Genomic DNA, 23824 nt, shown 5'->3' with positions numbered 1-23824 from the left:
TATATTTATGCATAAGCTTAGTCACTTGAGTGTGATTTTTGCACTTGAAGGGATATGCATTTCAAATTCAAGGGGTAATAATTACTTGAAAATTTAAATTAAAGTACTTAGAGCTTAAAATAGGCAGTGTTTGAGCTCAGCACCTAATGACAGGTGATAGGAATAAGATCACTTCAGAGTACATTCAAATATTTAAGTTAAGGAGACTCATAAGAAGACAGAGCTGTCTTATTTATAAGTTACAAAAGCACTCTCAGGGTTAAAGACTTATCAGCTAACGACTCCATTTCCTGATGTTGTATTTCATGTTCTAATGACTCCAGTACATGCACACAGTTCTTATAAATGGTTCAGCATGGAATCATTTTCTAAAAGCCTAGTGTTTCAGAGTCCAGCCCCAGATTTCACAGGTACTGCTGAGGTTGGACACAGCATCTGAGGAAGGCCAAAGGCTAATGGTTTCTGGCCTTATTACTCGCTCCTACTATTTTGTGGTCCAGAAGCTAATGGCCTCTGAAAATTTAACTCTCTCATGTTACTCTGTAGCGAAAGGCCTCTGGTTTCTGGCAATCAACTCCTCGTGTTAGCAGCAGGGAATTAAAAAAGAAGCTAACTACTCAGTCTCTTTGTTCTTAGATGGGGCCCCTACACTGATCTGGGAAGAAGGTCAGAGTTCTTTAGTAACATTGTGAGCCAGAGAGAGAGGAAAAGAAGAGTCACGCACACAGAAAAAAAAAACACACACACACACACACACACACACTCTGGATGAAGCTGAAAAAAAGCTGCACCTTCATCTTATTGCTATTCTCAATTTTATACTTTCTCTAAAAATTTATCTCATACAACTATCAGGTAGAACTGTTATAGCGAGATAATTGATGACATGATTTTCTGAATACTATTACATCCCAATAAGTTCATAGGAAATTAAGGCAAGAATTCCTATCCTGGATCAATAAGACTTAAGGAGTTAGAAGTGTTTACATGTCTTTCCATTAACATTAATATCTGACCAAACATTCATTATCTGCTACTAGCCCCCCCCCACAAGTTCATTATAAGTTTAAAGCAGTAATTTTTATGTCACAAGTTAGCATGGTTTTGTCAAGAGACAAATCATCTGCCTTGTGTGTTATTGGTTTTGAAGTTTTGAATAAATAAACTAATCAATATTTTATTTTCTATTTTTGCACGTACAATAAATTGTCGGTTCAATAGCCAAGATACAATTTGAAAAACACATGAAACTCAAGAAGAAGGAAGACCAAAGTGTGGATACTTCGTTCCTTCTTAGAAGGGGGAACAAAATACCCATGGAAGGAGTTACAGAGACAAAGTGTGAAGCAGGGACTGCCAGGACCAGGAAGCAGGAGTGGGTGGGTTGGTAAGCAGGGGTAGGGGGAAAGGGGTAAGGGGTTTTGGGAGGGGAAACTAGGAAAGGGGATAACATTTGAAATGTAAATAAAGAAAATATCAAATAAATAAATAAATAAATAAATAAATAAATAAATAAATAAATAAATAGATTGTCCATTCTTGCCGGGCAGTGGTGGCACATACCTTTAATCCCAGCATTTGGGAGGCAGAGGCAGGTGGATTTCTGAGTTCGAGACCAGCCTGGTCTACAAAGTGAGTTCCAGGACAGCCAGGGCTACACAGAGAAACTCTGTCTCAACCCCACCTGCCAAAAAATTGTCCATTCTCAGTTTATGATCTTTAGTCTTACACTTAACCTAGAAGGAATGTTTTCCTTGATCATAAATGTATTCCAAGCCTGTTTTCTTTTCCTGGTGCAATTATCTCATGACACAGGAAAGTTTACAGAGCTCTAACTGCTGCTTTTATTCTATAGGGGGCTTGTATCAACTTAGGAATTCTATGAAATCATTACCAGGAATTACGAAATCATCAATTCATCAACATAGCATTACTATATGAAAGTACATCTTCATGTTGATCTGCAGGAAATCTGCCCAATAGAGTGGGCTGATGCCCAGGGATCTCTAGGTGACAGGAAAGTGACAGGAAAGGCATATTAGCAATGAGAAGCAATCCTGGGATGAAGTCTCTCAGGGTCCTGCTTCTCAGAGCTCACCCATTGCAAGCCATGCAAAATGATGGGCCATCTCTAGAAAACTTACTTTCATGCCTTAGCGTTTCCCAGATGGCTTCTGACATTAGTGTAAAGCAGATATGAAGGCAATCTTGGAAAATAAGGTGTAAGCGTTTTCCTGAGGAAATCTCAAAAGGAAAGAAGAAACAATGGGATACAAGAGACAACGGTGTATACTTAGCTTCCGTTATCTTTTTGGATTCCTTGGATAGCAATGTGTTCTTTGAGATGACCACAAGGAGACTGGCTTTAGTGGACATTAAGTCCTTTGAGTCAAACTTGGGCAATGCTGCAAAAATTGACCAAATAAAACAGAACATTAATAACAACAACAAGAAAACAACTGACAGGCCCTCACATGCTGACCACCTGGCTCAGATCCATTGCTTTGAGTCAATCCACCACATCTCCACCTATGAGCTGCTGTCGTGATTGGAGCTAGCTGGTGCTGCAGAACCAGATGTCATTACTGAAAGGGGCCAATCCCAAGCCACTGGCTGGACCCCAGCACGGAGCCAGCAATGGCTGCAGTCTAAGGTGCTTGCCCTGATGGGAGATGGAGAACTCCGGGCAATGGTGCTGCCTGCAGCCTGCAGCACAAGTGTCAAGCCCAGCAAGCTAACAAAGAGGGCAGGGAGATGTGAAACAGCCTGGAGCTCACTCACTGAACCTGGCCCTAGACACCCTGCCTAGCCACAAGATCACCCTGATTCTGGGCAGCAGCAGGATATCTGGGAGGGGCCAGTATTTATGGTGTGTTAGAAACCAGAGACCTCAAGCCAGACCAATGGCTTGTTGAAATGAATGGTTGCATGTGAAGATATTTGTTTAAATAAATAACACACACACACACACACACACACACACACACTATGTGACAAACTGCAGTTTCTGATGCTGCTATGACAAAGAAATAAGAGATAGAGAGGTGGGAAAGATGGAGGAACAAAGCCACGAGTAAACAGTGGAGAGAGGAGGAACTGAAGACATAATGGTCGAGGTAGGTGTGAAAGAGGGCTGCAGTGGACCAGCCGGGGGTGGATGCGGAGTTGTTGAGTCGTTAAGGTGGTATGCAGCAGCCTGGAGCTTGCACCCTGTCTCAGCCCCTGAACATGTTGACTGGCCACAGAGTCACCCTGATTCTTGGAAGTAACAGGATATCCAGGATAAAGAATGGTCTATTTTCTGGATCGGACCTGCTCAAAAGACTTCTGTGGTCCGAGCTGCCCCTGGAGGCCACATTGGTACTCATGGTCCACTGCCCCAGACCGTGCTAAAGCCAGAGGTTCCTGTGCATGCCCATGATCCTGCAGCAACAGTGAGCTCGACATGGTTGATATCTCTGGCACAAGTTAAAGATAACGGCCACGCAGTGTGTCTTTGGCCTGAGACCATCCTGATGTCCATGAGCTGCGCTTCTGCCAGAGACCATGTTGATGTGAGTGGCCTGTGCAGCCACCTAAGGCCATGTTGATGTCAGCGGCCCTGCTACCACCAATGACGATGTCTGGGTCCTTGGTCCTACTGCAGCCAGTCTGTTGTTCTCCGTGGCCCGTGTTACCACTGAAGGCCATGTGGATATCCGTGGTCTGTGCTGGCTCCTGAAGCCATGCTGATGTCCGATATCCATGGGCTGTGCTGCTGTGGGGAGGCCATTTGATATGAGTGGTCTGCATTGCCATATGAGGTCATGGTGAGAGCCTTGGCCTGTGCTAATGCCAAGGGCTACAATGGTGTCAGTGGCCCATTCAGTGATAAAGTCTTGCCAAGTCGATGTCTATGGTCTACATTGCCACCAGAGACCATGCTTAGGACTATGGCGCCTGCTGACGGAGACCCTGTGGATGTTTGTGGTCTGAGCTGTCGCCAGAAGCCGATGATCCTTGCTCCCGCTGACTGTTAAGGGCAAGGAAGGTAGTTTTGCCACGGTATTGATGACTGCAGACCCACAGTTGAGAAAGAGGGACATAGGAGGCTTCTGTGACAACACCTACCCCTATCTGCCTCCCTGGCTCCAAAGTAACAGCCTAGACACAAAGCCATTGAAGAGAACACTTAGAAATTGTGATAGAGTTGCTGAAGTGAAGCACTACAGTGGATCCTTCTGGTGGGCTGGGAGTGGGGGAAGGACTCGATTTTCTTTAAGAGGCTGGCCAGTGAGTCTATGGGCAACACAAATTGGACTTTTTTTTTCATTTTTCTTCTTTTTTTGAGGAGTGGGGGATTCCAAGGGTAGGGGGCAGACCTGGAAGGACTGGATAGTGAGGGTATTCAACACTCATGATGTGGCATTTCCAAATAATCAAGGAAAATAAAGAACTATGGGAAAAACTTACAAAGTTCTGAAATACTGTTTAGATATCAAAATTACCACGTATTTATATATACAAAGATATTAAGCCATAATTCCACATACACATACACCAAGATTTTTCTTCCTGACTCAAAATTAACTATTAATAAATAAAAAAAATACTGTTCTTAAAAGACATGGAATAAGATTATTCAAAAGCAACCAAAATCAGAATAATTTATAAACAGGTTGAAAATATGGAAAATAACTATTTGTAACTTAAAGCTAATATTTGTTTCGTTTTCCCATTTTCTTGAACTACCAAATATCAAGGTCTTATGTTTTGAAAAATAAAGAAGTATGTTAAATGTGAATAAAACTTGTGAAGTTGAATTAGCATGGCAAACTGATCTATTAAGTACCATACATGGTATTTTTTAAAAACTAACTCTCAAAGTGTGGTGTACCAGGCTAAAGGTTGTTCTCTGACATGTAGCATGACACATGCTCCCCCCATAAATCAATCAATCAATCAATCAGTTTATTTTTAAATTATATTAAAATATATAACAGGTGAATTTTGTTGAAAGCAAGTAATGCAAGTAATATTTAGCAAAACTTAATATCTTTCATTCTGTAGAAAATACAAACCACAAAATTGAACTTTTATCCACCTGTGAATACAGCTGAGAAACCTATAAGCAAAGGTGAGAGAAATGGAAAAGATTATTGTTATAATGTGTGAGCCTGAGGTGTGTTTCAGAAGTAAATTAACGAGATAAAAATATCAAATTTATTCTGTTTTTTAAAAGTCTTTTCCCCTTCCTCAATAAAATTAATGCTTTCAAAAGACAATATAGAAAGCAGACTTGACAAGACAAAAGACACATAAGTATCAGCACTAGAAATTAGACTAGGTCAGAGGTTTTGACTGTGGGGTGGCAACCCTCCTCTTTTTTATTTTATTTATTTATTTTTATTTTATTTTATTTATTTATTTATTTATTTATTTATTTATTTATTTATTTATTTATTTTTGGTTTTTTGAGACAGGGTTTTTCTGGCTGTCCTGGAACTCACTCTGTGGACCAGGCTGGCCTCGAACTCAGAAATCTGCCTGCCTCTGCCCCCCGAGTGCTGGAATTAAAGGCATGCGCACCCCTGCCTGGTGCATCCCTCCTCTTGATGCCCTGTTTTTTGTTGTTGTTGTTGTTTGTTTCTTTCTTTTTACTGGAGGTAGACTCTACAAGTTTTCTCTCCCCACTCTAGGGCAGTTCATTTCAATTTTGGGTCAGGAGGGACCCATAATTGATCCTGTCTGAAAGAACCGCAGAAACAGAAATGGAGAAGAGCCCAGATTGAGGAAAAGGAGTGACAGGCCCAAATTGTGATCCGGCTCAGGAGGAGGCTCCAAAACCTGGCACGATTACTAAGGCTATGGTGTGCTTACAGACATGGCTACCCTTCAAGAGGCCCAACAAGCAGATGAAAGAGTCAGATGCAGATATTTACACACAGCCGATGGACAAAAGCTGCTGCCTTCTGAGTTTGAATCAGGGAAAAGCTGGAAGAAGCTGAGGAACAGGGCAACCCTGTAGAACCAACAGTCTCAATTAACCTGGACCCCCGAGATCTTTCAGACACTGGACCACCAACCAGGCAGCATACACCAGCTAATACGAGGCCCCTCAACAGCAGAGAACTTCCAGGTCTAGACTTAGTCAGAGAAGATGCACCTAACCCTCAAGAGACTTGAGGGCCCAGGGAGTAGGGAGGTCTGGTGGGTGGTGAATGGGAGCATCCTCTTGGAGACAGGCGGTAGTGGGAAAGAGGTGTGGGATATGGAACAGTCAGAGGGTGGACAGGGAGGGAGATAAAGTCTGTACTGTAAAAAAGAAAAAGAAAAAAAAAGAATTAAAGAAAAAACGAAATTAAACTAGCACATGGCTTTGGGATAGACTAGATTTATTTATTTATTTATTTATTTATTTATTTATTTTCATAGAAGAATCAAAATAATTTTGCAGCACAAAAGTCAAAATCTCATTCACAGTAAGTTATTTCCAGGAAGCAAAAGTACTGGCTCAAAAATGAGTAAAAAATTTAATACACTGATAATTATAAAATAATTAAAAGTGAAAGTGAAGCAGGACCAGAGTATTTAAGCCAAGTCTACCAAATATAAACCAGATGGATTCTGTTGTTAGCTGACCCTGGGAAAGAGCCAGAAAAATTCTAAATACTTGGGAATTAATTTTTATCCCAAGGCTGAAAAGATAATCCAAATTTAAAAAACAGTAAGCCTTTATTGCTTATAAATACAGATTTAAAATCATACATAAGCGAATAGTATACAAACTGTCTCTCTACATCCAATTGGTGTTTAAGCAGGAAATTAAAGATGGCTTGTTATACTAGGGGAACGTTGAGGAAAATAGCCATTGCTTTCAGAGCCAGAAGACCTGAGTTCTAGTCCTGAGAGGTAATGCATTTATGCTGAAACTCTCGCCTAACTTTAAAAATAAAATTTGAAAAATACCATCTTAGAGACCAGAGGAAGCGCTGACACGCTGCAATGCTGTCACCGGGAACCCAGGGAGATGGACGCGCCTCCCATCCACGTTTGTCACGCCACTGTGAAGCAGCAAGGTGTCTAGTGGAAGGCCGAGGCTCACAGAACAAATAGGTGGGTGGTTAAAAAACTAGTCACAGAAACTAAAAACTAGGGTTAACTTACAAATTAATAAGAGCTACACATACACATTTAATTATAAAATGCAGAAAAAGCAAAGATAAATCTGCAAAAAAACAAAAAAGCCAAATAATTCTGCGATCCTCTGTACTAAGTCAGGCATGTTAAATCAATAATCAATACTTTCTAAGCTCAAAGAAGCCTGTCTTCACTTTGACACTTCCAACCGCTTGCAAATTATCCCTCAGCAGTCAACCTTCTTCAGAGGGTCTCCTGCAGAGACTCTGGTGATGAAGTGCTCCAGTGTGACCTTAGAAAAACATCCGTGGATGGATTGTACAGGCAGCAAAACTCAGAGGGCGAGATGGCCAAGTGAATAAAGATATTTTCCATCAAACCTGATGACCCAAGTTCATCCCTACAATTTGCACGTGTGTGTGTGTGTGTGTGTGTGCGCGCGTGCACACACACACACACACACACACACACACACACACACCTCTAAGACTTGCTTGCATGCATGCGCACACACATACAGTCTAAATATTTGATGAAAGAAAAAATTCATAGCATATATGTAATCTTGGATCTTCAATGTCACTATCATCTGGATTCACTCTGCTTCACGGTCAATGCAATGCAATGCTTTAATTTCCTAAACCCACCAGCCTTCTCCATAGTCCACTTTTGCATCTTTCTTCCTTTGACCACACCATCCCTGACAGAAGGCTGCTAGTATAAACTCGCTTACAAAAAGCTGGTACGGACAGTCCCTTCAGCACATTTATGAATCTACCTGCCTCTATGCAAAATAGGAAAGATATCCCTGCTGTGTATTAAATCCACTGGAAAGCTACAAAGATTAAATCAGAGTGCTACTGTGCCCACTGCAAATGAAGGGGATACATACTATGCCTATAGCCCAATACATACAAGAAGGTTAGCATGAGATTAAAAATTAAATTTAACTCCCTGCCCACATTAGATCCTAAAATGAAGTTAAGACAGGTGCTAGCATTTGGACCTGCATGTACTCATGGGTCGGTACATCAAAGATTGTCTTGCAGAGTGGCAGTCAGGAGATGACAGACTCTTTAGATGGTGGGGCTTAGTGAGCGCTGTTCAGGTTGCTGGCAGCAAATCCTCAAAGGGGATTATGGGAGCCTAGCTGGGCTCTTCTTTGGCTCACTGACCATGAGGAATGGGGTTCCCCTCCATGATGGTTAGCTGCCTCACAATGGGCCAAAGGCAATGAAATAGATCCCAGCCAGCACCATGCGAGACTGTGAGGCAAAAGAACCCTTTGCTTTTCAAAAATTGAGCGTCTTGAGTAGTTGTTTTCCTAATAGAACACCAACTGACAGAACATTGAGCTAAATTTACATGTACAAAATAATAGCAATGAACATTAGTACTAATAAAAATGAACACTGCTTTAAAAATCTCAGAGTAGGGAAGGGGATTACAAAAAAAACATAAGAGGAAGACTGAAGTCTTGGAAAGGAGCTAGGAAGGTTACTTCCAAAAAGTGACCCAAAGGAAATAGATAGATAAGGCAAACTCTTAAAATAATTGCTCCAGATAAAGAGGTAGCTCAGTGGTAGAGTGCTTGAGTAGTCTGCATCAAGTCCTAGATTCAGTCTCAAGTGACACACATTCACGCGCATGTACACACACTGAAGATATTTGAGTTATAGTCTTTATAACATCTAAATATTTGAACTAGCTTAAATATTCACCAAAAGGTTTTAAATAAATTATGAAACCTCCATATAATAGAAGACTATGTTACAATTAAGAAAGATATGTGTGCATGCTTACTGATGCAGAAAGATATAAAAATGTTAATGAGTAGAGTAACAGTTGCAAAATGGAGTGTAGTTTTGTGAGTTTTTGTCTTAATGTCTGCTATACAAGTAAAATTGGATTTTTCCTTTGTCATGAAGCTTTCTGTGGCTCCTTATTCCCTGATACTGTTTAGCAAGCCATCCAAAGCTATATACATATACATCCCCTTTCCTGATGTAATGATGTTTTCTCCACTATAGAATGTCATACTATTTTGCCAACTGTCCCTCCACTTATTGACATATTTTATGTATGTCTGTATTGATTAAAGTTCACCTATGTCCTTCTTAATTGCACTATAGTATTCTATTCCAAGAGGAGGGATCTCCTATGTTTGCATCTTCTAGAACTATTTCTATGGTTCCAACCTTTGTGCAGTGTCACCTGACATTGGGGGGGGGGGATTTCACACTTTCCTTCCATTTTCAGAGCATAATGTTTTCACTTATTTTAGACATAAAACTATTTACAAAAGCACATCTCTGCACACACTATTGAGTTTGTGTTTCTAGTAGACCCTCCAGCTTTGTCCCAAGTAAAATTTCCAAAATTTACAAACAAAGGGGAAAAATTAGGTAAGTCTGTAGTTTTCTGGGGATTTTACTAACATAAGCTAGACATGGAGACTTACATGGATAATTCTAGAACTTTGGGGAAATAGGCCAGAGGTTTCCTGTAAGTATGAGGCCAGCATGAGTTCAAGGCCAGCCTTTCCTAGAAAGTGAGATATGATCCCTCCTGCCCCTGCCCCTGCCCCTGCCCCTGCCCCCACCCCACAGTTTTTTAACCAATAGTAGGCAAATGTGCCTCATATTTTTATGCCCAGTACAGTGTTTGCTAAGAATTGCTAAGCAGTAGCTTAAAGAATATAGAACAGAAACAAATCTGTACACTCAACGTTTCCCAACTTGCTATGCTCATATACAATTTTCCACAATAGTGACATCATGCCATGGAATTAGTGATGTTTCTTCAGGAAAAAAGGAGAGTGTTGCTTTTCTTCAGAATTCTTACTACCTGTCTCCCAGATGGGACAGGGCATTTGCTTTTCATCTTCCGTAGCTCCACCCATGTTTGAATTGCCAGGCACTTCTGTGACACAGAGGCAATAATTCGTGGCTGGTTTGTCTGAACCTGCTTGTCTGACTCACACTGTACATTCAACCTTGTCAGGGCTGATTTCAGATCTTCTCAGCATTGGGCCCAGGTATTGCTGAGCTACACGCTGAAATCACAAGAAACTGCCACTCTCTGCCAGGATTTTGGTCCAGGACCTTAACTAGAGAGATCTCTTACCTGTCAGGAACTTCCCCCTTCTGGCCATCCTTTATCATTGAATGCTTAGGCATTTCCCCTATACCCCTGATGCTCACTAAATGACCAGATGATATCATTGATCTGATGCAGCCTTGCCTTTCTGGAGGGACAGGGAAGGGCATAGGGACAACAACTACACTGGGAATAAAGACAATAGAAGTTAGCCTGGAAAAATTATGAACACAGGATTGCTCTATCCCCCTTGAAATTCTAAACATTTGCAGTGCGATGAAAAAAGCTATTCCTTTTTCATGATTCTAGAGGCTGTGTGTTTCTTCCTCCAAATACTGAAAATACACGAATAAACCTTAAAAATGGGTAGTATGGATTAGCTTGTACCTTACCCAAATATTCCTCTCACGATGGTCAGAAATTGTCACCAACAGAGAGCCTAGTAAACATGCCATCTCTAATACCCAGCACATGAGAACAATCGAATGAATACTCAGCAAATTGAATAATTAGTGTCTAATAGGCATCCAATGTCACAGCACAGCTAACTTTCTGTAGGCTTTTTTTTTTCTATCGATAAAAATTCAATGAAGGCTTTAATATAGAGTAAGTCTGCCTGTGGAGATGAGGATACAATATGAAATTCACACCTTAGGACACAAGCTCAGGCTAAGTAGTTGCCCATCTGCCATTTCCAAAACTGATTTGACCAAATCAAAAATAACCGTGGTGATGATGGTGATGGTGGTGACCTGCAGACTTGGTCATTGGCAGATGACCTGAGAGTTGTAGATGAATGCTTTGGCCCATAACAAAGTAAACACTCCCAAGAATGTGGAATATGGTGCTTCTAGTAGAATTATGCCACAAAGATACCATTATAAAGTGAAAATATTGTACCTTGAACATGCATTCTGTGCATCTAGCCCACAGGATCCCGCAGCTTGGCATTTTTATTATGTAACTGACATGAAGAGAATCTGATAGGGTATTGTTAGACCAAGAAATGAAAAATCAGAAGAGCCATTTATATCAAATGTGTACCGCTTATGCACTACTTCAAAGAACAAAGGTCGGATATGGCACCACCATACTCAGACACCATCTACTTTTCTTAACTCCTGATTAGAAATATCACACAGCTCAATTTAAATAGGAAATGTACACTTCTGTAAATTATTTACCAATGCCTGTAAGTGTCACAAGTGTGGATGAAGGCATTGGGACAACATTTTCTTTGACTTGCATCACCTGACCTGGTCTGGCCAGTGACGTTCCCAAAGCCTGGGTGCGGCTGTGCTGCAGGGAAGCATGCCAGGGGAGCTGGCAGGTGTCTGGGGAACAGAGGCAGAGCACAGCTGGTTGGCTCTGGAAGCAGCAGATAGGAAGAACACTTCTGCCTGCCACGGGTATCAGCTGGCGTATCTGCTATTCTTGCAGAATTCAGGGACAAAAAAAAAAAAACAAAAACTAAAACGAGGCTGTGGTTTCTCAAAGAGTCTTCCAGCACTCCAGTCATGGCAGCCTTTCTTTTCACACAGCCAGTCCCTTTCTGAGGCTAAAAAGGTATTTCCTCTAAGCAGAAGTCTGAAGGGGATGCTTCAAGGATCCTTGAGAGGAAGTTATCTGCTAGCAGAAAGGGGAAGTTCAAGATGCCTCGGAGACTTTACCTATAGAAAAGTTGGTTGTCAAGGTGAGAGGGGGTAGTTACCTTAAACAATGCATGAGAATGCAGGAACAAGCTAGAAATCATACTCAGGAGCCAGAAAGACAAGAGAGCTGTTGAAGACACAAGCTTATTATAACGCCAAGACTTGGCATAAGCTGGAGGTGTGCATTGACACATTACATGTGTGTGCCTTAATTTATGTATTTATCGTGTGTGTGTGTGTTCAAGTGAGTATATGTGAATGCAGGCACTCACACATCATAGCACACATGCAGAGGTCAGAGGACATCCTTAGGTAAAGATTCCCACCTCCACCTTGTTTGAAACATGGTCTATGGCTTGCTGCAATATAAGCCCAGCTAGCTAGACCACACACTTCTAGAAATAGTCCTGTCTTTGCCTCCTATCTTGAGATAGGAGTGATGGACCTACAGATAGGTGCTATCATACGTTATGCAAGTTCCAGAGATCTGAACTCAGATTCTCAAGTTTTCATGGTAAGCACTTTTCCCACAGAGCCATTTCTGTAGCCCAGTAACTTAACATATTAATTCAGGAAAGATAGCTAAAATATTTAACAGCTGCTTATGTAGGACAGGGTAGCTAGCTAATTGTTCTGGCATGAGTTGATGCAAAACAAACAAATAAAACAACAACAGCAGCAGCAGCAGCAAAAACAGCTTTCATCTCAATGAGAATCAAATAGTTTAGTCTAGAGCAAAATCTGAGTGGCCACGGTTTAGGAAATGTTTTATTACCTCAGGTTCCATGTTCTATCATGGAAGCAGTTTACTTTTGTTGCTGTTGGTTTTGTCTTTGTAGTAATAAAGCAAAGATATTATAAATCAAGGAGATTTTAAGATACATTGGTGGAAACAAGAGTTGGTTACAGCAGGATGAGGGAATCTCTGCTACAGGCCACAGGTGCTACCTAGCAGGATTTGTAAAAGTAGCTTTATTTGCCTCATGTAATTGACGTCTTGGAAGCTGACTGCTGAATAATCTCACCCTTTCTAGTTTGTTCTGAACTCTGGCTAGCTGGTTCATCTCAGTTGTGGTTCACACTCCTCTCCAAACTGACTCAATTTGGCTTCTCTCAGCTTCTCACTGAATTGCTTTGCTTGGTTGGCCTCAAATTAACTCTGGCAATTTGTTCTAATCTTCGGGCTCTTTCTTATTCTTTGACTTCAACTGCCTCTACTGACCTGCACTCAACTGCATGAACTCATGAACAAGCTCTACTGCACTGCACTCACTGCATAGACTACCAACAGACTGACTCTCTCCCCTTTTGCTGCTCTTAAATAGCTTCTTTTTCCTGTGCCATTCTCATGAGAGTTGGGTGTATCCTATCTCTGACTCATTCTGTCAAATCTTTCTCTGATTCATCACCTTGTCTGCCCCTCAATTAGATGTCAGTTTCAAACATAGCTGTTTCCTTCTACAAACTAATTTTACCCTCAAGGTGTGTACTAAGGGTATGTCTGCATTTCAGTCAGATCACCAAGACCAAAGACTTTGGATATAATCCCTTGCCAGAGCAGCCATGTTGTTAGGTTAAAATTCTTCTACAAGTGTTCTTGTCTCTTGAGTTCGTGGAAACTAGTGGTGTACTAAAATCAATAGATGCCAAAGGTTTTTAGGTATTTGTCACAAGATGTTAGCCTCAACAAAATAGACAAGGAATGGTTAAAACTACATAATTATCCTCTAGACCTGCATCATCCCAACCTTTCTATTCCACTGAAGTTCTTCCTGGGTCTCCCAGAGGTTGGTCATGGTGGACTTCGACCTTAATTAGCAGAGTTTTTCCGTATTCTACTCAGTCATTGAGCCTTTGCAGGTGCACATTTCTTCCAGGAATTCTTCTTCACATTACTCTGAAGCTTATTAGTTTTCTGGGGCCTGGGACAGTCAGTGTTAAATTGGAACAGTCCTGGTAACTGGGGAGGTTGATCACCGTAAGTACAGATGCCAACTATCCACACCCCAGTGACCTTAATGACACATACCTGAATTCTCAATGCTATTGTCCCAGGACACTTATAACAGATAAAGCCTGGGAGGGAATGAAATTCTCATATTTTCTCCAATCTATGGCCTTTCTCACACTGTTTTCTCCACAAGGAAAATCCATTTTTGACCTGGCCAGCTGCTGTCATTTCTTTCAAGAAAACATTGTGATAGTTCAACACACTCAATTAATACTTACCTAAAGTTCATTTCTAGGAATCCATGGCTTCAGAATTATAGGGAATGAAGTAAAATGTCAGTTTTAAAGAAGCAAAATTTCTAATCCCAATTTCCTTGTGAGTAAAGATGGATATGTGGGCATGCCTCAAATCTAAATCAGGACAACGTTAATAACAGTTCGTGACATTCTCCAGGGAACTGCTAAAACACCAGGACCTTTTCTTTACCTTTCCAGACTTTCAGGCAAAGTAGAAAAGAAGTTACATCCAATGATTCCAGGCATAATAAAGAAAACTGGTCGTCTGTGCAGGTGTGGGCCAAAGCTTGCTAATACGAAGAATGTTTTCTTTAACCTAAAGAATAACAAGAGAACAAAAACAACAGCAATAAAGATCGGACTGAAGACTTTAGGTCCATCCATGTTGTCTTTGAGAAAATAATTGTTGTACAATTACTGGACATCCTTGATACATACCTGTAATGGGTTTTAAAAGGTACCAGTAATCCCACATCCCTGGGGTGACTGAATCAGAGCTGGAGATCACCACCCTGTTTTTCCTAACAGTTCATCCAACTGAGCAGAGTCCCACTTGCAATGACAGGAACATTCACTTTCCTTCCTGTGGAGAGGGTACAGTCTGTCCAGTCACTAGATCCAGCATGGCGGTAAACTGAAGGAGAACCATGCCAGGCATTAGGGAACTCTCAAAGGAACTGCACCGATCAGAACAAAAGGCGCACTCAAAAGAGGACAAGTCAGAGTTGAATTACGGGCTTATTTACAAAGGCCTAGGCAAAGTAGAGAGAATCCACAAAAGGGTTTTGTAATCTCTGGGGCTGGTAGAGCAAGTGTTACCACCCTTCAGGCCAACGGTAAAGGGAGGGAGGTGTCACTAGAACCCAGAGACAGGGAAGGAGCATGAGAAGTGCCACCATGGGGCAGGAGCTGGGCACCTGCAGGGAATCGCCAGTCGTCAGAAAGACAAAGAAGGAAACTGATTTTCAACACCTCGCTCCATCCAATATTCAGAAACTCTATCCTTGCACCAATAGGTAAGAGAATCCTGGATATAATTGAAGTTATTGTCCTGATGCTCAAAGCAGAATAGAGCAATATAGAGCAATTCTGGAAAACCAACAGACACTGCCCAATTACAAATGTAAAAGTCCACATTGTGTGGTCACTTCCTTTGGATATACAAAGAAAATTTGGTTTATTAAGAATTTGGGTGTTGCATCAAATTAAATCATTAATAAAATAACAGCTGGCTTAAAAATCCTTACTTCAGCCTGGTGGTGGTGGTGGTGTACACCTTTAATGTCAGCACTTGGGAGGCAGGGGCAGGGGGATCTCTGTGATTTCGAGGCTAGCCTGGTCTATAGAGAGTCCCAGAGAGGCCAGACCTACACCCAAAAACCCTGTCTCAAACAAACAAACAAACAAACAAGCAAGCAAGCAAACATACTCCTTACTTCATCATTAAACAACAAAATAACTGGGATGAGATACTTGACCACCTCAAGGCTTGTATTTACCTAAGAAACAAGCATGATAATAACAATATATAGTAATAGGGTAGTTGGCTTTTAGTAACACACCCAACAGAGTTGATGGTGTCAACAAATGTTTATATTAATTTTTCTGTGATCATTATCACTTTTAAAAGATTTTATTTATTTTTTCTTTTTGTGTATGCTCAGACATGTGCACGTGCCTGCTTAAACCAGAAGAGGGGGGGCAGACTCCTTGGAGTTGGATTTACAGGTATTAAAGAGACACCAAGGAAACTGAACCCAGGTCCTCTGGAAGAGCAGCCAGTGTTCTTAGCCACTGAGCTATCTCTCCAACCGCTCTTCGCTGTTTTTTTTGACAAATGAGTCTTCTATCTTAACGAGAATAAGGAGAAGGTACAGGAGCCTTTTCTATCCCATTCTCTCCAGCACTGAAAAGAAACAGTGAAAGTGCTGAGGTACAGGGGCTCTTGTGGCAGCCAAGACCCCCAGCATGCCTGAGACTCCAGAAGAACATTCTTAAGAGAGACAACACGGTGAAACTTTCTGGTTGTCCCACGAAAAGCTCAACTCCCACCCCACCACGAAAGGGTTGAGAAGATCACAAATTCCCATTATATTTCCAGGAGGAAATAACAAGAATGGTGAAATTGAGTCTATGTATGTCCCAAAGAAATGAAAATTGTTCAGTAAAATTCACTAGCCCCTTGCGTCTGAAAGACCAAAAGAAGCAGGCTACGTTGGATTTTTGTTTTATGCAACTGGCTGAGATTTAAGCACATGTGCAGAAGCTGGTGACATTCAAGTGTCCCCCATGTTCGGGAAGCCCAGATTTTCTCCTCTCTATTCTACTACTGTACAATTCTTTCTAATAAAAATTCCTTTTTTGACAACTAGCCATGGCTAAGTTAAAACCTGAGAATTAGTATTGGCAAATTAATAGAATTCTATGGACCCTGGAGCCACTTGGTGTGGTGTCAGATAAGAACAGAGAAGCAGAGACCACAGAACATAATTTCTGCCTGGGGAGTAAGAATGGAGGGCCATCAAAGGGCCAGCATAGACGACGACATACATGGCACAGTCCCTGGACTTAACATTTTGGCGTTTGACTTTCTTGCCTGTTTTGATGCAAGAAATTTGACAGACATCGGTAACTTGTGAAAGGTTTATTTTCCTTATTTATTTTTCTGTTGTTATGATAACATACCATGACAAAATAGAGTTGAGGAAGGAATAGTTTGTTTTGATTGACAGCTCAGGGTGGGGAAATCGAGGCAGCAGAAGCTTGAAACAGTTTCTGGCATCCACAGTCTACAGTAAGAGAGTAATGAATGTTCCTGTTCAACTCATTTTCTCCTCTCACAGCCCAGGATCCCATGATAGGGAAGGGTACTACAGGTTTGCCCACCTCAATTAATACCATCGAGGTAATCCCCCACAAGCATACCCAGAGGCCCATCTCCTGAGTGAGTCTACATCTCATCAAGTTGACAATTGAGATTAACCATGACTGGAGTTTGGACTTTTATTTTTTAAAAACAATACTAGCTGAGCTTGGTGTGGTACATCTGCAGTCTCAGCCATAAGGCCGAGGCAGGGGGATCTGGAGTTTGAGGACAACCTGAGCTACATAGTGAGACTCTAGCTCCAAAAATAAAACAAATACACAGTTTGAAGGCATATGATTTATTCATCTAAAATGGGCATGTGGCAGATGTCATACTTTACTTTTGGGGGTCAAAATAATATTCCTTTGTATGGAATATCATATATTGCTTTAATTATTCATCAGCTGTTAGACATTTGAGTTATTTCTCCCTTTTGGCTAAGAGCAGTAACACTGCTAAATATTCAAGTATAACGTATAGACATATGTTTTCATTTCTCTAAGGGTGGATACATTTGAGTAGAATCGATGGCTCCAATGTTTGCTAACTCTATGCTTGAGCACTGGAGGAATGACCAGACTGTTTTCCAAAGTGGCTGCATGGATTTACACTTTGCAACTCCTTCAGGGTTTTCTATTTTCCTTGTAACTCTTAATATAGTAATTCGCTTTAATATCTAAGTTAAAAACATAGACTACTGCATCGGTACTTATGTCAGTAATAACCACAAAAAAAAAAACTCGCCAGAACAGAGATTCTGTTCTCACTCCCCAAACATTCCCAAGGACATTAGAATGACTGTCACTTTGTAGACAATCACAATGGATTCTGTGTGTGTGAGAGTCCAAACAAGAACTGTGTGGTCCTTTGTAGTAGTTTTGTAAAAGTCCTTTTAATTATTTTCTTTTCCCATAACATGTGAGATAAAGACATTTGAACACATTGGGGAAAACACACACATATAGACGGCTTTCGTGGGGAGAGCACTACATATGCCAATCATTGTAATCTGGAAGAATGGTAAGATTTCAACATAAATCATGACAGTACAGCATGCATGTGCTGTGAGCCAAGTATCCGATGAGACAACAAGCGGTAAAAAGTCAAAGATGGTGACAAGAACAGTGGGGAGGAAGAAAGATGGTACCAGGTGGCTTCTTGGAGGGAGACAAACCATGGCACCATAGCTGGGCTTTAGGGGAAGCGCCAGAGCCTGACAGTTTTATAGGCAGAGTTGAAAAGAGGCCATGCTGAACATAAAACAGTAAGACCAGTGACTAGGAAAACACAGGCAGGAGCAGGTAGCTCCCTCAGAGGAGACTACGCCCACCCCCCTCATTCAGCCGAGCAGCAATAGGTTGTGCGTTTGATTATGCATGCCAGATTAAAGAATCTGGTCTTTATTGAGGAAACAGTGGGAGGAAGCTGGCAGAAACTTAATCAAGCTATTTTTATAATCATTGAGGTACTTCAAGGCTACTGTTTTGGCAGCATGGTGTGGAAAGTAGAAGACAGGGAACGGGCATAGAAGCAGTGTTTAAAAGTCAACAGAACTCTCCAAGTATAAAATAACAAACGTGTAGGTCAGAGCTTCCAGTACAGGGAGATTTTACCCTTGGTAGACATTTGCGGATTCTGGAGTTATCTGTGGCTGGGAAACAGGGGACAATGCTTCCATATCCATTAGATAGAGACCAGGGTACAGAGAACCATCCATAAAGCAAAAGAGAATGCCCTACATCAAGGGATCATCCAATTCACACTGTTGGTACTGCCAAGGTTGAGAAAACTGGCTCTAAATCAAGGTGGCTGCACGGCAGAGAGAAGCAAGTGACAGTTATTATGTCCATTTTCGAGGGAAAAGTGACAAAGCTTGGTAAACTGATGAGGTCTGAAGACATGAGCTGGGGAGTCAATGGATTATAACTTGCATAATTGACAAAAATATAGCAAAGTAATTTTTAGGGACATCATAGTAAGAAGGGAGATAAACTTTGTGAATAGAGTAATGACTCCACAGCATTTGTGTGTGTTCCTTTATTTAGTTCCCTTAATTTGCTTTTCTTAAAAGCAACCTTCTCCTCCAATGCTTGGTTTGAGTAGGGAAGCGAACATTGTTAGCCCCACCCCAAGTCGCACTTTTTCTACCTGCTGTCCAATCAGAATCCACCATTGAGAAGGCTTTAGTGAATGCAGCTCTAGGTAGATGCTTGACCCCAGCAAAGCAATCAGAGTTCTGCTAGGAATATCTTCTCTGAGCAGAGTGACAATCAAAGGGAGGGGTGGAGAACAGAAACAGTAACAAATAGAAAACATTTACATCTCAGATCCAGTTATACCAGAAAAACACAGTTTAACTGAAGCTGGGCGTGGTAGCACACACCTGCAATCCTAGCATTCAGGAAGGCTGTATTATAGTGCATAGCAAGACCCTGTACTAAACAAACAAACAAATAGCACCCACCCCCAAAGCCTACACAGGAAAAAATGTCCTAGACTTGAGTTTTCCAGTTAGATTAAGTCAACGTATTTTCCATTTGCCAAAGCTAGTTTGTGTTGGGTTTTTGAAGGACAATGGGGAAAATGGAGATAAAGATTATAGTTGGGGAGGTCATTAAAGAGAGGAAAGGAAAATGGATAAGACTAAGGATGTTTGAAAAGGCCTTTAGGAATCATATTAGCTTATACTTAACTACTATATATAATAAATAAAGTGTGTGGGTACACACACACACATATATAATATAGTATAATATATATATATACATGTATATGTATACATACACGCACACACATACACAAATGGGTTGAGAGTGTTCCCTCCATGAAAGTCATAAAAACCCCAGTATCAGACATGAGAAAACTTATGAGTTGTCAGTCAGGGTAATTCAAGTGACTCACGAGACAAATAGGCTATTGATACTGCCCTTGGGTGCTTCCCAGAAGTTCAAAGTAATTTCTGTTGCTGAAGACACCACACACTTTAGACACAGGATTTGGGCAACTTAAGCTGGCTCTGACATGAACGCCTCTTCCCTGAGGTCTGCCTTTCCTGGGACCAGACACAGCACTCCCTTAGTGCTATCAAGCTGCTAAGGGAGGGAGCAACCAGTAGTTCTACCCAGTTGGGGAACCTATGAATCACAATGACCGGCATGACAAGATAGCTATAAAGGTGCAGCAGAAACTCTGGTAACCAATAGCTGTCTGTTTAGACGTAAGACCCACTCAATAGGAAGAAACCATCCCTGGCACCAAGTATCAGCCAACTCCTTTGGGGCAGTAAGGGCAGGAATCTTAAAGAAGAAGCTAGTATTGCCTCTTTACTATACCAGCATAATTTCTAACTACACTCTAAAATGCATCCTTATACACAGAGTTAAATGTAGCGCTCAAGCTCATCAAAGAAGCTTCTCTTTGTAGCATACGAAGACCAGGAAATAACAACGGGTCATAAGGCAGAGATCAGCTGATTGTGGAGTGTCTAGACTGAACGTGTGTGTATGTGGGTATGTGTGTATGTGTATCTCACATATATCGTATAGATGATATATATTTATTCACATATGTGATTTATATTTATATAAATATATATCATATTTTATATAGTATATAGGTATACAATTATATATTTGATACATAAATTATGTATATCATATACTTCGTATATAAAAATATACAGCATATAAATAGATTTATTGTCAAAGAAAAATTTGCCACCAATTTGTGATCCCCTGTTATATAAATATATAACTCAAGAATAACAACCTGAGTTAGGTCCCAGAACCTTCATAAAAAAAAAATCTGAACATGGTGGCTCATCATTGTAATCCCAGCACTGGGAAACAGAGATAAGCAGGTCCCCGGAAATTACTGGTCAACATCCAGTGTAGCCTACTTGATAAGTTTCAGAATCATGAGAAAACCTGTCTCCAAAAAATCAAAATAAACAAACAAAAGACCAAGATGGGTGAGAAATAATCCCTGAGATTGTTCTCTGGCTTCCAGAGCACAAACCTGAGTGAATGTGCCACCCTCCACATAAGAAAACACATGCATACACACACACACACACACACACACACACACACAAGCACATGAATACACAAACACAGACATCAAATCTTAGCTAATGGCTAAAGTATGCATTTAATTTTGGCATATCTGGCATAAGATTTAATAAGTAGTAAGGGGACAAACAGAATTCAAAGGATTAGATAAAATTCAGAGTTAGATTTTAGAAATTCTTTCTTGGATGTGAGAGTTAGACACCAGAGTAGAGCTGCAAACCTTTAAAATAGGCCAAGGTTACAAAGGCTTAGCATTTTGTCACATATGATAGAATAAAAGGAACCATAAACTATTATTTAAGAAATGCAAATTGCTAAACCAAGGTCATTAGAATTCGTGGTCCCAGTAAAGATACAGACAACTCTTTACTTCGGAGGTATTTTGAGCTGTGCGCAGTCCCCTCGAATGTAGACTGGCTTTGGGTTTGCTCGTGCCACCTCTCCACGTGGCAGTTGTTTGCACATGTACTTTTCTGTGTCCCCTGTCTTGTTCTGCACACACAGGGTTGATCCCTACAAATCATTTTCCAGACCTCTTTGCCAGTTGCTCTCTGTTTGGTTTGACCACAGAGAGTCATTGGCAGGAGTATGAAACGAGGTGCAAAGGGGCCCGGCTACACCCACGCGTCTCTCCTTTGGTCCTTCACTTGGCTGATAAGTCTGTCTGCGGTGTGTCTTCTCAACACTCCTAGGATTCTCAGTAAGTCCTACTCTTGGTGCCTGCTGCCTGCTGTGAGCAACCTCAACTCTGGACCCCAGAAGACTACCTCCCTTCTTGTCCCTCTGGTCCTATGCATGCTGGCTATGTCCTGGTTTACTAATCCTTAGCTTTAGCACCTGCTCTTCTCCTTTTTGGCTCTTCCAGCTTTTTAAGCTGTCCTGCATGCTAAGTCCTTTGTGTTAATGACCTGGTTTGGGTGCTGGTTTGTTTTGTTTTGTTTTCTCCCTGTCTGTTATCTGACTTACTCATTTTGTTGTCTCCAAATGCAAATCATCAGATCTAGGATGACAATGGAATAAAAGGAGCACCTTAATAACCTTTTAACCTTCCATCTAAAAAGTGAATTTATATAAGATAGAAGTATTATTTACCGACAGTAGATACAGATGCGTAAAATGTAGCCCATAGAAATATGTAATGTAAGACATATGTCTTAGTCAGGGTTTCTATTCCTGCACAAACATCATGACCAAGAGCAGTTGGGGAGGAAAGGGTTTATTCAGCTTACATTTCCACATTGCTGTTCATCACTGAAAGAAGTCAGGACTGGAACTCAAGCAGGTCAGGGAGCAGGAGCTGATGCAGAGGCCATGGAGGGATGTTCTTTACTGGCTTGCTTCCCCTGGCTTGCTCAGCCTGCTCTCTTATAGAACCAAGACTACCAGTCCAGAGATGGTCCCCCTTGATCACTAATTGAGAAAATGCCTTACAGTTGGATCTCATGGAGGCATTTCTTCAACTAAAGCTCCTTTCTCTGTGATAACTCCAGCTGTGTCAAGTTCACACAAAACTAGCCAGTAGAACATATATAAATAAAATGAAAATACAAAATGGTATAGAGGCCAAGAGCAACAAAGTTTGCAAACTGTCACCAAAGCCATGGCTTCCAAAGTCCTTCAGGCAGTCATCTTCCGGCAGCCTAGCTTGGGCCAGGATCCCATGTACCAGAGTATTCCTAGAGCATTGATTGGACTCCAGCATCTCTCCAGTGATCACTTCAAGAAAACCTCAAAGCCAACACTCAAGAAAGGTCTTTTAGTTTGACACCAGGTGAACACACAGCTAATGATGTCAGAGCTGGAGAGCCCAAGTGGCCAGTAGTGACGGTAGTTAGCCAGATGGTTTCCCAAGGACCTTAGTATGGGCTGAAGCCCTTGGACAGAGTCTATGATGTAGACCTTCTGAGACATTTAAAAGTCACCTGAGCCTATGATCTTATAAGTGTCACTGTGATGACATGTGATCTCATACTAATTACATGCAGTAGTTGCTTCTCTAGTGTGACTGTGTCTGACTCCTTCCCAGACATTTTGTTTTCTGTTCTTTTGTCTGCTCCTTCTTTTCATCAGCTTTTCAATAATCCCGGTAGTTTCTGCATGTGTCCTTCTAACTACCTCTGTAAACTGAGAACTCTGTGGGGACAGGATGGAGTCTCATCACATGCTGGGAATGGAGCTGAGCAGAAGGGCTATGTTAAATGGTTGGCTTTGACTCCACATGGTCCACTCCATACCTTTAACTGTGACAAATGAGATTCCCATACGTCTTTGATAATTCTCCAGCAATAAAGGCAATGCTCACCTGTGGAAATGCTGGTTGACCATATCTTCTATATAGGAGTAATAACCAGGCTGTAAGACATCACTGGACTAATGAAATGGTCGTTAGACTTCTTTATTCGGGGCAATATGATTATTGAACATGCTGGTAAATATTAATGCTGACAGACTTTTTCCCCTGTGAGTGATTCAAGCAGATGCTAAGCAATCAGGGAAGGGAACAGAGCCTGTGGGCTTAAGGAATGTGTTCCATGTGGAAGTGCATTGCACTTACACTGACTATGACAGCTTTGCCATCTTTTTGTTTTTTTGTTTTTGTTTTTTTTTATTGTCTTCCTGTTTTAAAGAAGCAGTCTATAATGGTGACCATAAAGTCCAGAAATGAAGATACTATTGTTTTGTCAATCAATATATACTAAGAAAGCATTTGTAAAAACGAGAAGAGTATAAATATTATGTAAATAAGTCAAAAGTCAAAAGAGAGAAAGACT

Source organism: Mus musculus, chromosome 8 (assembly GCF_000001635.26).
Source record: "Mus musculus strain C57BL/6J chromosome 8, GRCm38.p6 C57BL/6J".
NCBI lineage: Eukaryota > Metazoa > Chordata > Mammalia > Rodentia > Muridae > Mus > Mus musculus.
The sequence above is the reverse complement of the archived record's forward strand: the minus strand, read 5'-3'. Positions refer to the sequence as shown.